At 38.7% G+C, this 15,596-nt stretch overlaps 1 protein-coding gene across 1 annotated transcript in view; it reads right to left on the reverse strand.

The window, feature by feature from the left end:
• The window catches only part of pik3r3b (phosphoinositide-3-kinase, regulatory subunit 3b (gamma)), a 167,939-nt gene that overhangs the window by 37,717 nt on the left and 114,626 nt on the right, over positions 1-15,596 (reverse strand). The gene's annotated exons all lie outside the window — the stretch shown is intronic.

Below are 15,596 nucleotides of genomic sequence, written 5' to 3' on the forward strand. Positions count from 1 at the left end.
TGGACTGAGCAGGAAACTGTTTCACATGATTGGAAGTCTTTTTGCAACCATAGGTATTGCTCTCTGGTGGCCTATAGAAGCATACAGGTAAAATGGACTGGCGCTATTGCTTCACTTTTTAGCTCTTAAATGTACATCCATCTTTTATACGGTCTTTAGTTATATTTAGTAAAACCTGAAACTAGTGAATGATCAGATTAAAGAAACTGAGGGCTATTTTCCCAGTGAATCCTATGCAACTGGACATTTTTTGTAGCCAAAGGTTTTTTTTTAATGTAATTAAAAGTCTGAATCCATCTAGCTGTCTAAACTCCTCAACACATCTTAGCCCAGTCACCCATGAAGAAAACTTATTTCGGCTGCTTCTATATGCAGCCTAGTTCTTTAAGTCACCAAAAGACTTTGTGACTGTAGTTGAGGGTTGGAATTTATTGAAGTGATTTGATCATGATTCCATAGGCATTAACCTGCCAATGGAGCCAACTGCCATTTCCTCATGTTATCAGCTGTCAGCTCTGCCTAGAAAATTTTTTTTTTTGCTCATTTCTGGATTTCTTTGTTTTTAAATACAGAATTGATTTTACTATATGAAAAAAGTTACTGAAACCTGTCTGGCCCTGTGTGGAAAAGGAATTGTCCTGTAAACCTAATAACTGGTTAGCGATTCTGACAAACCGTCAGAGGACAAAGTGGTGCTCTACCCACATGGTGTATAAGGTGTATAGTCTGGGTGGGAGGCTGCTGACTTTAACTGAGGATATTATCAAGTGATGGAAAGAAAAATTGGAATACCTCCATCATTTTACAGAGTGTCTTCTGTAGAGGAAGCAGAGTCTGTAGACGAGGGGGACGATCTGGGCATCACCAGGGGTGAGGTCACTGTGATTAGGTAAAGGTAACAGTAAGAAAGCTTTGAGAGCTTAAATTGATTAAATAGGCACTATATAAATAGCAGTCCGTTTACCATTACCAGTGTTATTATCAATAACTTAATTGTGGACATCATGAAAAACAATATTGAAATGAAGCTAAATAACCAATTGTGGTGGTGTGAGGATAATTAATGACAAAGCGGAGGAGGGGTAATAAAGAACAATGGGAACCCCTGAGCATATGCAACATCAGGTGACAGAGGAAACAGAACAAAAGAAATATAGAGAATGAGGCAAAGCGTTAGCTAAGGGGGAGTTGGGGGTCTGTCTGAGGGAGGGGGAACTGACTAAGAAGAGATGGATGAGGAAAATGGTAAGGGCTCAGGCATTAATAATTAAGAGATTGACTCAAACACACAAGCACATACACAGGGCATTATTCTTTATCTGTGTCATTGCTTACCAACTATCACCCACACACCCCCGTGCTGCTCTGACTATATTGGGCTTATCGCCTGGACACAGAGCACCATTCACCACCACAATATCATCATTATTTACATCCAGATGGAGAGGGTCTACTGGGTGTGTAAGTGTGTGTGTTGCAGGCAGCATGGGGGAGTGAGGTGACAATGGCGTTAGGGGGATTAGGGATGGATGGTGAGGCCACAGATTTATGTCTGTCTGTGTCTTGACCTTGTGCCCTCTTTGTCCATGGGAAGCCTCCTAAAGTCTCTGTGTGGAGGGATTGGGGGTGTATAGGGGTGAGCACCACTACTAACAATAGGCTGGTGACAGAGAGTGGTCCAAAGATCCACACTGAAGCTTTACTGGAGAGTGAGGTTTTAAAGGTTGGCTGTGGGGCAGGCTGGGATGTACAAAGAAAATGAAGGATTGGTACTTAGCATTTTTAATTAAGGATGTGACCTCTTAAATATAAGAACCCAAGCAGACCATAGAAAATTTATTTCCCGAACAAGTGCTTAATATTGTAAAAGGGCCTTTTTTAAATACTAAGTAGATTTAGATGACGACTCAAATGGAGCTGCTGAAATGGCTATTTTATTTACAAATGATTCAAAATACAGCTCATCTGACTCATATTGTGAAAGGATTTTCTTTATGTACATTGATTTAAATTGTCTAATGTTCATGGTGCAGTGTAAAGCCTTCCAAAGTTTCACTCCATAATTGGAAAGGCACCTTGGTTTTAAAGCATTGTAATAAAACTTACATTTAAAATACGTTTTTCATGTCTCTTATATTAAATAACTTGTCAATTTAGTTGATAATAGATAATTTTTCACAAATTGTATTTTTTATATAGTTATAGTCTTTCAGATTGTGGAGTTGACTTGGAAAGAAAATTTTCAATGATAGAGCACTGGGATAATTTGCCTTTCAGTGCAGTAAGTGTTGTCACATAACTCTTCCTGCACGAGGCTAAAATAGGCTGTTAAATGGTTTGCTGTGAGTCTCATAGCTGTCAAGCACATCTCAGTCTAACTTCTTAAGTTGTTTTTTTTGTATTTCTTAGTCCAAGTGAAGTAAAAATATACATAAAGCAGAATATTATTTAGAGGACATGCATATTAGGGTTTAATTTTGAAATGGCCTTTTGTAATGCCTCTGATGTGTTGATTGACATGTAGAAATAACTACAACTTCTCTAAGGCCAGATATTGTCCTGTGGTCCACCTCAGCCAATGGAATGATTATAGCAATTCCATGAAAAAAAAACAACAGCAGCAGTCTTTGAGAGTTAAAGAAGTACAGAGAGCCCACTGTAACATGTGCTGAAGCAGGGTGGAAGGCACAAATCTATCCTGTTGAAGTCAGATGGATAGACTTTGTTAGAGAATCCACGCCACAGCTACCGAAACCTCTCAGAGTCCCTGGGTCCGAGCAAAAAAAGACACTCAAGGATCACTCAAGAAAGGGCGCTTCTGGCTGTGACTCAGAAGAAATGATCTGAAGTGGAGAAATTAAGGATCTCAGGACAAGCCGCAAACAGCAATGAACCATTGATTACTGTGACTGTGAACTGCAGTGGCATCCAGGAATGACTGGAGGACAGTCAGGGAAAACCTACTAGCAGCAGGAAAGGACTGGATGCAGGCAGGCTAGTTAAGGACCTAGACTCTTCCGTTGCTAAGCCATGTTTTTGCAATAGATGCAGTATTAGTACTTAGTATTGTGCTGCTTTGATTGTTCTGAAAAAGATGTCACCTGGATGGGAGCATGTTATGTTAGCCAATTCAAGCAAAATGCATGCTGTAAAGAATTACATTTCCATTATTGATCACTCGAGGCCCAGGTTAATAATGATCACCTGTTGGCCAACAGGGTGCCAGTAGAAATGATGCTACTCTTGGCAGAGGTGAGAGCAAGGACTTTAAATGTAGAAACTGTGACTGATAAAGCAAGTAATACTAGTTAAATATATGCATTTATTAAGATGTGAAGATAAAAAGGTAAAACTATCACAAAACAGTCAAATATTAGTCGTTGTGAATATTGTATTGCACGCAGTAACACAAACACCTCAGGTTTTTACTACTTAACAGCATGTTGTAAACATGAGGCGAACAACTGATGCTTTAATTCTGTGTAGATTCCTGAATGTCTTTCTGCTATATATAAGATTGATCCTTACATTATTTTTAAATGCTCTTTTATACTGACTTTTGTTTTTCATCAGACACAAATTCATAATATCCTTGTAAACTATTCAGTGTGGGGATATTTTTTTTACCTGTTGTAACAGAGGCTACAATTAATATCAGTGTTGAAAAAGATTTATGCATGTTATATATGTACATTTTGGCATTACCATTGGCGAGCTGAAAATGTATTGACTTCAGTTAAATAGCAGCATTGGCAGTGGTAGCCTGTGAATCTAAAGGAGTATAGATTCCAAAAATGTAGTTGTTTGAAGGTCTGTCGTGTCTTTTCTGTGTTTCTGTGCAATGTGTTTTGGTTTCTGTCTGCATATCTGTGTAGACTGATATGCACACTTGTCTACTGTCAGTATAACAGCCTCTGTAATTTCCGTCAGTGCATCCTTCTGCACTCTCCCAGGGAGACATTGTGGAGGTCAATAATGTAAATCTGAATACTCCACTCTACAAGGGCACAAACACATTCAGAGCTCGGTGGGCTGCAATTCGATTACCAAGATTAGTCTTTGCAATCCTGCCTAGAAAAAACAAAGGCAGGTTTGATTTTGATGTGCCAAAGGAGGAATGTGAGTGGGAATGCTGTGCAACAGAGACCCTGCAGAGATCAAGAAGTGGAAATGCATTCAAAAAACAAAGGGTCAAATCCAGTCACAAAGCAAACTCAAATAAAATTCAAGCATGTGTCTTTCATTTGTTTCAAAATATTTAATATATTTAACATCTTGATATTTTATTTGTCTGTAAAATAGTTTTGATCAGCCAGCCACACTACATCTTTAATAAGAGTTTTAATAGGATTATTGTCTCATTGTCTGACGCATATTTGTATTGGCCTCTGCATGGTCAAAAAAAACAACAACTGTGGTTAACCCTACTGTACTACCTCACAGAAAGGTTTTGGGATTCAATTCACTTGGTATTTTCACTTCCAGCCATACCAACAAAAATCTTTTTATCTGAATGTTTTTCAACAATGGCTTTTCACCTTTTATCAAGATTTCAATGTTTTTGTTGAGTTGCTACTTTCCTTTTTCTTAATTGTAACCTTAACCTTTTACCTTGTGACCACATAACCTTTTTTGGGGTCTCTGATTCCTTGGGAGAGTCTTGGGAGAACAATTAAAACAAAATAAAATTATATATTCTGATCGGTTGGAGGTCAAAAAGTAGAAAGTGTTCCCTTTCAGTGGTGCTATTGTGCACTGACATTAGTATTACTTTTAAGCTTTTCCACAGGTGCTTGCTGAAATGATGGAAATTCTATAAAGATGGATTATGGACATCGTGGTGGGAGCTACATGGTGGGTCACTGGTGACCTGGTGGATGTTAAGTGGTTAATTGCCTGACACAGGTTGGAAAACAGCATTAGAATAGAACCGATACCTCAAGTACATGTCAGAGATGATAATGTCAATTATTCTGATTTTCAGTTCAATAATAGCTAAAGAAAAATCACCAAAAACCACTGAAAACAATTAACAAAATTAATGCTGTAAATTTAATCTTTCTCCTTCACAGTATAAGCAAACTGACAAGGTTAACGTCACCTGAAGAAACCAACCACAACATCAAAGAACACAAAGTCTTACTGATGATGACAGTTTCTGTGTGAAGATAAATTCAGAAAAGCACGACTGACTAATGACTAAAACAATAGCAACGATGAAGATGAAAGTACATACTGGGTGAATAAGTTGTTTTAGATAGATAGAATTTAAAATGTCTGTTTTACTCATTTCTTTTTGTATTTTCTTTTAAATTTTGGCCTAATTATCCCACGTAGCAGAGTAAAATTAATGTCTAAAATAAGATCGTTTATCAGTTAGCTTTTCTGCTTAGACATTTATCTCCTTTAATTTTCTTTTTTCGGTGAAATTTTCCTTTTAGGATTCACTGACAATCCTGCTACTCAGTGGAAAATATCAAATTACTTAGACACAAAGAAGGCATACATCTTATCAGGATACATAGAAGAAGATATTTTAATTAGAGACACTTAGCTAAGATAGACAGACACACATACAGACAGACAATGCTAATATTCCCACCTTTAGGTCTTCCAGCTGGCAATCGGGCCTATAACGAACTGCATCACTACCTGATTGTCCATTTTACAAGTCTATTGATTGCCTATCACCTCCCCACACCAATACACCTCAGCTCATCTCTTCCTTCTTACCATGCATGGAGGTCAATGAGAAAAGATCTAACGGATGGAAATCCTATTAGAGAAAGAAAAAGATGGTGGTAAGGACAAATTGACTCTGAGGTAGAGGAGTTTTCTATTGTCTCCAGAGAAACTGGTCAATACAAACTGAAAGGGTCAAAAGTTCCACATACATATTCTCAGTACAGAGGATGCTAGTGTGAATTCAATTTTACATTTCAAAGCTCTGGAGAACCTGGATATATGTACTTTCTTTGGTAAGAAAAATCTCCCAGCATGTTTCAGCATGTGCCCTTCATGAGGGTTATGAACCCTGAAAGACTCACCCCATCTGAAAAATAGCCAGAAAATTCAGATTTTTTGGAACTGAGATGTTTATTAACCCTTATAACAAAATCCATATTTTGTTTTGTTGGTTTTTTTGCTATATCATGTTGTGTATGATATAATCTTATTATATATTTTTGTGTCACATTCGATACATTGGGCGTTTTTGGTAACTTTTTGTTAACAACAATGTTAATTTTAGACAAAAAAAAATATGGCAAGTATTGATCATGTTGATGAGATCGAGGTCTCAGAAACTCATGTGTCAAATATGATACAAAGGGCATTATAGGGTGACGAATTCTATTGCAGGTGACAGTTAATATATATTCGCTTATGGAAGTAAGAAGAAAAATTTAAAAACAATATGCATCCAGCATGTTTACCCACCAATGGAGCAAAGTGAGGTCATGTGGTCATTAATGTAACATATTACTGTAATTGAACCATGACAATAAACTGCCTAAATTATATAAATAAATATGTCCTTCATAGCGGTTGTTTGTAACACTGAATGAGGAGAAATTTAAAACACCACCCCAGATTTTATACTCTTCCTTTTTAGTAACAAAAATAGCTCAGGTTTGACTCTGATCACGTGACCTTATACCACATGACTGTATGCCCAGTCCATCCTTGTTGGTGCTCCATAAGTGGATAAATATACAAGCCAAACTGAAAGAAATAAGATGTTTAAAACAAACAACAAAAACAAAAAAAAACAAGATTGATTACGATTAAGGATATGTTTGAGCTAAGTTGTCAAAAAATGTCCTGTCTGTTTAATTATGAACCCCAAGCATGTAATTTGTCATCAGAATCGTAGATATTTATATTCACTTATAGGGGAAGACGTGAGGGGGACCAAAGCCTATTACCTGTTCCCATGAAATACCTGTGGGAACCTTGGATTTTCAGTTTGTGTTGTTGTGTGTTTCAACTGGATCTTAATCAAATGCACAGGACTCATTGCCAAAGGAGAAGCCTGAAACGTCAATAGGAGAAGTATTGATTGCAGAAGATTACCCAGTTAATGGAGGATATAAAGATAACTCTTTGCTCCTAATTGCTTCAATTAGTTCTACTTCTTGGTGTTAAAACTCAACACATGAAAATACAGACATAAAATTCATATTTTAGGAATCAGGGCTATAGAAAGGTATGACATCTACTACAAATAACAAAGCATCAATGTGCAGAGAAAAAAAGGTGGTATTGGGGGGAACTCACACATGTATAGGGAGATCCTGCAGGCTCTACTCAGAAGCGTACTGCCAGCTGGTGCAGTCAAACCCAGGATCCTCTTGATCCTCAACAGTGGTAATCACCACACCACTGTTCTACCTCATTGTAGTGTATTAATAACAAAAAAATTAGCAGACTGTTAAAAAATGAGAAGACTTAAGCTTGGTTTCTTTCTTAGGAAGCTGAAACAACTAATGACCTCCACTTAGATGACAACCATTCTTCCTCAACACTGCAGGCTCACTGGTGTTAAAATGAGAGATCAAGAACATGATTCTGACTTTGCACGCTAACAGCTAGCTGTTAGCTGTCAGCTAACAGCTAACAGTCAGCCGGCTGACCTCTGGCTAAAAGTGACAATTGTGATTGGCTGGATCTGTAAGGGCATTTTGAGTAGTGGCTAATTACTGCCACCATAAGTCTCTGGTATATAGGCCATTAATAACAATAAATTCATCTTAAGTTATCGTTATTAATGCACACAAGATTATTGGCGATTTGGAATGTAGTTGTAGTTGTAAATGTGTTATTAATTTCTGCATAGAAAATCACATCTCTGACCTGCTAACAGTGTTTTCAAGATATGGAGCGTACACATACATGCACACATATCATTAGAATGAGAGCTTGACCTTGTAGTATGAAGACCTAGGGCCACCATGACAAAAATAATGGGCATTCAATCTAACAACCCTCACTCCTACTTTGTCCTTTCCCTCCACACATGTATAAGATTCATGTTTCCAGACCAGATGACTCCCTACTGGCTTATATTTTGCTAGCTAGTACAGTGGCTAATAAGGTAGCTAAGACAGAGTGGTATCATTACTTTTGCAGAGGGTAAAGTTCAACCTCATCATTACAGTGAAAACACTTGCTCATTGCTACACTTCTTTCCTTGCATTTCATCAACACAACTGTCCTTTCTTTCCTTCTTTATGTGGGATAGTCTTCATTTAGCATTGCAGCAAAAGGTCAAGGCCATCACCCAAAGATGCTCTCTAAAAAGGAGAAGACGAACTTTTTTTTTTATTTTTCTTTGCTCCATTATTTCCTTTACCCCCTTGCTTTTATTTGTTATTCCATTGTTTTTGTGTATTCTTTTCCTTTTATTATTTATTTCCTTCATTTTACATCCACTTTTTCTTCCATTAGCTATTCTTTAATTCTCTCTTCTAAATTGTTAGCTGAGGCCCAACTAAATGTATCATTACCTCTGTAGCATTAAAGTTGAACAGCAATACTGTTTCTTCTTTTCTCTTTTCTTTTTATACCTCTTCATACCCTTTTGTCCTTCTTGTCCTCTACAGCTAATTTGCTTTGCGTGTATTGGTGCATCATTACCTCTGCTCGGGGTCAATGCTGAATGGTTATTAACTGTAGCCTCTTCATCCAGATGACTTACTTCCACAGTGATGTGGATCTGTCTGACTAGATGACAGCTCCAACCCTTTGCTTCTCTCTCTTTTTTTCCCTGATATTTCTTCTTCATCTTTTTCTCTCGTATTTACCCCTCAACTCCCCAGACCTTTCTCTTTGTAGGTTAACCCCTTGCTGATCGTAGCCAGGGGATCTAGCCTGGCAGTGGTGCACAGATTAGACAAAGGCCAGATGGCAATATGTGGGCAGCTGAACTAAGCCCTGTTAGAGAGAGTCATTACCCTGTCTGCCTCAAAGACAGACCAAATTATCTATAAAAAGACCAAAAGAAAAAAAAAATCCAACCTAAACTGAGATTGTGATCTGCAGCCAAACCAAACCAAAGGTCTGCAGCGGATGGCTCATGTGAACGCAAAGAAAAAACAAAGGTTAAAAAAGAAGGTATAAAGTAGGAGAAAAAGCACGCCAGTAAGGAAACACTTAGAAAGAAAGAAAAAAAAAACATTTAAAAAGTCGAGGAGGAAAAAAAACAAGAGAAGAAGAAGATAAAAACCTTGAGTCACAATGGACGAGAGGCACAGAAGGCAGGAAGGATGCAAAGAGCATCCAGGCTTGAAAATATGAAATATGGAGCCAGGACCTTTTTTCTGATAGTTTGCATATTCGCATTGTGGATAAACTTTTTACTTTGGTTTTGCCAACACTCCACCATCATTTTCATTAATTTCAACTGTAGATAGACAATTACAGTTTTTCTTGATAGCTTTGACAAAATCCTTCTGTTTTAAAATAGTTTTTATTTCGAACATGTGAATATAACTAAAACAACAGGCAAAAAGAAAAACTTCAAAACATCAAGTTTTCATGAATATCTCTATGTCTACACAATATTTATGCTCAAAAAGGAGCATAAACATCATGTAATCTTAATAGGTTACATGATAGGGTGAGGCAAGGTCTCACAATTGTTTCACCCAAAACCTCTGGTGATAATGACACATGCCTTTTTTTCACACCTTGGCTCATGTGATGAGTCACATGATTAATAGTGGGTCAGCAACCCTCTTAAGGGACAACCCCAGTAGAGTTTAAGGGAGTCTGCTCCATTTGGTATTCGAACTGAAAAAGCTTCTTCGATGAGAGGTGAAACATCTTCAAGAAACTTAAAGTCCAGTCACTTTCTTTCCGAGCTCTTTAGACTATGATGACCTAAATGACTGAGAACCTACACAGACATCCTCAACCATCTCTAGGGTTTACATTGTCTGGAATGAGAAAATATCAAGGGAGCAGCAGTTCTGTGGATGAAAATACCTTGCTAATGTCAGAGAAGAATGGCCAGATTACTTCGAGCTGATATGAAGGCAACAGGGAACCAAATAACGACTCATTACAAACAAGCGATGCAGTAGAGCATCTTTGAAACACAACGCATCTGACCTTGAACCATATGGGTTACAGCAACAGAAGATCACACTGGGGGTCACACCTGTTAGCCAAACTCTGTACTTCAGTGGCCTCCACAGTCACCAGATCTCAGTTTGGTAGAGCATCCTTGGGATGTGCTTGAAAGGAAAATTTGGATGAGCAGTGTAAGTTTGCAGACTTAAAGTATGCAAACCTCTGGTTTACTTGAAACAAATACTTGAAACATACTTGAAATACTTGATACACACTAAATACTTGGTATTTTAATTGGTAGTGTAAATGGTAAATGGTAAAATGGTAAATGGCCTGTATTTGTATAGCGCTTTTCTAGTCCCTAAGGACCCCAAAGCGCTTTACACAACCAGTCATCCACCCATTCACACACACATTCACACACTGGTGATGGCAAGCTACATTGTAGCCACAGCCACCCTGGGGCGCACTGACAGAGGCGAGGCTGCCGGACACTGGCGCAACCGGGCCCTCTGACCACCACCAGTAGGCAACGGATGAAGTGTCTTGCCCAAGGAAACAACGACCAAGATTGTCCACTGTAGTGTAGTAGAAAGATCACAAAGAATAGCAGTGTGTATAAGAACAATGAGAATGTCTAATGTGGGTGAGGAAATTGAGGTGAACATATAGTTAAACATTAATAATTTCTACACTCACTGGCTGCCACTTCAATCACAGAAATCTTTTAAGTGCTGGCATATGGGGACTGTGACGGACTGTTCGATTCAAGCCTTAGTGTGGATCTTTAATTGGCTTATCATGGCACACCCATACATAGTAACTATAAGGCCACACTCATCTCTCTGATCTCTTCTTGCACTCCAGCTGTTTACACTCACCCGCAATGATGAACTTTAAAACATACTGTATGCAATAAATCTAAACAGAAGCAAACACATACACACACAATTACACAAGTGCAGACAGCTGACACAGCTGAAAGCCTGCAAAGCTTATAGGGCCAGAAAACATAGCAGACATACCATTCCCATCCCATTTAGCTAATGCTTTTAGTAATTTAAAGTGCATAAGAGTTCAAGTAAAACCGGGAGTACATGCAGCACTGTGGGAGCTTAGGCGACATTATGAAACTGAGCTTAGGTTAAAGTGTATTAGATCAGAGCAATTCAGAGGAAACATAAGTCCACAAAGAGAGAAGCAGGTATATTAATTCAAGTAATTGTCTGTGTGTGTGTGTGTGTGAGAGAGCGTGTATTATTGGATTAAAGCTCTAGGAAGCATCTGTGTAGGTACAAGAAAATGGAAAATGCCCAGAATATTTGCTTATTTGGTAATACTTCTTAAGGAACATTTGGGGCCACAAGGTAGTCAAATTAACTCAAATCATTTTAATCAAGCAACATAATGCAATATACTAGAAAAAGCTCCAATTTAAATGTTTATTTTATGAAAGTAAAATATGAGTAATGAGTAAAATATCTGATTACAAATACACAAGATGTCCTGACAGAGAAAAACATGAATCTAGAGGCCAATGTTTTGAGGCAACAATCATACCTTTTCCTCAGTTTGTACTTACAATAAAATTTCAGGGTCAGTGACTGAGCTTCTTTCTTGTGTCTGGCCTGGCATTTTTTCATTAAAGAAAGCATAGAAAGATGATGCCTTTAGCAGAAAGCTGAGCTTGGATTTGTTGACCTGTCTTCTTGGTTTTTTGTTTACTAGCGGTTTATGCTGCTGTGCACCCAAGCAGATCCTATCAATTTACATCCTGTGGCATGCAAAGAGTGATGTCAAGAGCCATTGCTGCATTCGCTGATTCCTCCACCTGACATGTTGAGAAGAGGACGAGAGGGACAGTTAGCGTGACTGGGAGATGGAGAGGGCACGCAATCCCAGTCCACCCTTTGTGTGTCTGTGTGTTTGTGTTCTGTTTTTCACACAAACTGACATACACATGAACGCTAAATCAACCTCAATTTTTCTCTGTTGGAGTTCTTAAAGAGTTTTCCTTCCTAGCCCCCTGGGAGCTCTGAAGGGAGATTTCGGAGCATCCATTGGCTCAGATGAAGGAAGTAAGAAAAATGTGTAAGAAAAGCTACAAGAGATGCTGCATGAGGCATCGAGGATGAAAGTGGAAAGTGCGCGAGAGAGCCAGTCTACGGAGCATCAGATCCATGATGCATAAGCAACACCAAAGTGCTCTTTTATTCAGTGTTTTATTCACAAACACATACTTGCTTTTCCTGGAATAAGTGAATTACTGTAGCGAGAGAGTTGGAACTTGTCAGGTTCTATCACGCAACAGGGCTGCAATACAGGGGATTACTGTATGCGTGCGTGTGTGTTTGTGTGGATGGTGGTGGCTCGGGGGACTGTGTGACATGACCCAACACTTTGCTAGGATGGAAAATGACATGTCCATTATGGATTGCGTGCCTTAGTTCATCGCTCGAAGGAGACCCTGTTGCCTCGAGCGGGTGTGGTGGTTATTGTGTTGAATGTGTGATACTACACTAGTTTACATACTGCATACTTTACATACAACCAATGATATGTCACCATCTTTATCTCATATTCATGATCTATTTCATCTCAGTAAATTATGTGGAATGTTTTTGAAGAACTACTTCAACATTGGAGAATAATCAGGAATTGACCAGTTTAGTTTAGAATCAGGTCAAAGCTCTAAGATTAGCTAGAACTCCAAAGCTGTTTTATACTTATATATACATATATATATATATATATATATATATGTCAGTAAGGTAAAATACCAAAAGTTTTACCAGTGATTGTTTTTTTCATTGACAAAATAATTGATATTGTCATATGATGAACAGTTATGCATCATCATTTGTAATCAACTTTTCATTGATGTATTTGCACTTTGTTTACTTCAGGATCGAAGGATAAACTTCATATTTAGGTTTTGGTTCAGGATAGGCTGATGACTCTTCTCTCTTTGTTATTGAATAAGATAAGTGGAAAGTAGAAAAAAAGTAGAAAAAAGCATGATATAATTTAAAAAGTCTTAATTTGCATGTTTAGATAAAGGGCCACAACAGGTAAAGTAATTTAGATACATTTAGATCCACCAGTAATATATATATGTATGTATATATATAAATATATATGTGTATATGTATATATATATATTAGATATAGAACTTTCTATAGGGCTGAATATAACATAAGTTCAGAGCCTCTGTGGTTTATCTGAGCACTAACATTACCTAAAACAAGAGTTTGGTGGCGTTCTAACTAGTTATCAGATCTATCGATGACTATTGGAGCAATTGGTTAGTAGAATTGCTAACAAGCTAACAAAGAGCTTCTAACACATTACATGTGCTAAATATTAGTCCAGCTAACGCATTAACAGTAGGAGTTACAGAATGATGTTTGCTATTGTATAGAACTGTGCCTTTGTATATATAGCAACATAGTTGTATTTACCTTAATTTAATGAGCTGTCAGTTGCAGTAAAACTGTCAGCAGAGAAGTTAAAACTGTAACAGAGTAAAGATTTAAAAACAGGGACTATGACTAGTAAACGAAAAGAGTTGGCTGATATGATGAAGAGAAAGAAGTGCCTTGAGGCAATTTCTGCTGTGATTTGGCACTAAATAAATAAACTTGATCTACACCCCTACCCTCACCTATGGTCACGAGCTGTGGGTAGTAACCAAAACAACGAGATCGCGAATACAAGCGGTGGAAATGGGCTTCCTCTGAAGGGTGGATGGCCTCTCCCTTAGAGATAGGGTGAGAAGTTGGCCAATTCGGGAGGGGCTCAGAGTAGAGCCGCTGCTCCTCCACATCAAAAGGAGCCAGTTGAGGTTTTTCGGGTATCTGACAAGGATGCCTCCTGGGCGCCTCCTAGGCGAGGTTTTCCGGGCATGTCCCACCGGGAGGAGACCCAGGACACACTGGAGAGATTATATCTCTCAGCTGGCCTGGGAACACCTTGGTGTTCCTCCGGATAAGCTGGAGGAGGTGGCTGGGGAGGTGGAGGTCTGGGCTTCTCTGCTTGGGCTGCTGCCCCCGCATCCCAGCCCCGGATAAACGGAAGAAAATGGATGGATGGATGGATGGATAAATAAAATTGAATTGAATTGAATTGAACAAAGGTGATCACGTGATAGTAGTTAGACATAATGCCATACATTAAGGAGAGATATACACAAGAGCAGATGGTAGTGCATTTTGCGAAAAGGATGAAAATGGCTGTGGTAAACACACTTCAAGAAGGAGAAAGAACATAGGGTGAGAATGGAGGAATGAGCACATATGTGGACTACATCTTATACAAAAGAGGCAATCTGAAAGATAGGTGCTTGCAAGGTGGCTCTAGAGAATGTAGCAAAGCAGCACTTGGTGGTAGTCTTTGGGATGCTTCGGACATCAACAGGAGGAAGTGAAGGCATGTGCAAACATTAAATGGTGAAAGATAAAGAAGAAAGTAGACAGGAAGGCTAGGTGTGCAGCAAAGAGGTGGAAAAACCGAAGAAAAAGGCTTATAGTGAATTGTGTATGAGGGTGGACAGAGAAGAGGATGTGTATTGATTGAGTAGGCAAGCTGATCAAGAGAGCTCAAGCTGGAAATGATGTGCAGTAAGTTAGGATAATTAAGGATAAAGATGAAAATGCACTAGCAAGTGAAGTGCAAAAGACAAAATATTTATGCAGCTGGGTATGTAAAGACAGAGATATTTTTTGTTTCTTTGTTGGCAGCATGGTTTGTATTGAGCCACACACTAATAACCAGACCAATGAAGTATGGCTTCCATATCTCACAAAGATTGTACCCCTTGCAATCCAGGAGTATACAAACAACCCCAGTCTACCCTACTCTGAGGAGCTGATGGATGAAGAAAATGAGAGAGAGGGATGGAGGACAGTTAGTAGATAAGGAAATCCGGAGCATTAGTTAGGAGGAAGTGAGGACAGGATGAAGAATGGAAAGGCAGTTGGTACCTTTATGTACCATACCTCTGAAGGTATGGACATGTCTAGGAAAGAGAAGGAGACTTTTTGATAAGACTCTTTAACACAATAGTGGAGTGTGACAGGATGCCTGAGGAATGGACAAGTGTAGAGACTTTCAAAAACAAGGGTCATTTGCAAAACTGTAGTAAGTACAGAGGGATATGCCATAAAGCCACTGTATGTGAAATTTTGTGGAAGCTAAATAAAGAAGAGAGGTGATGATCGGTGAGCAACAGTATGGATTCATGCACATTGCATGCACTATCAATGCAATGTTTCTTTTGAGAGTGTTGATGGAGAAATATAAAGACCAGAAAGAACTGAACTGTGTCTTTGTGGATGTGGATCTAGAGAAACCATATAATAAGGTGCCAAGAGAGATACTGTGGCACTGCACGAAGAAGTCAGGAGTTGCAGAGAAGTATGTGAGGATTGCACAGAACATATACAAGGACAGTGAAACAGTGGCGAGGTTTGTGATAGGAGCGACAGATGGGTTCATGGTAGGGGAGGGATTACACCATTGC

The sequence above is a fragment of the Neolamprologus brichardi genome, chromosome 17 (genome assembly GCF_056152115.1).
Source record: "Neolamprologus brichardi isolate AB-2024 chromosome 17, ASM5615211v1, whole genome shotgun sequence".
In the NCBI taxonomy this organism is placed as follows: Eukaryota; Metazoa; Chordata; class Actinopteri; order Cichliformes; family Cichlidae; genus Neolamprologus; species Neolamprologus brichardi.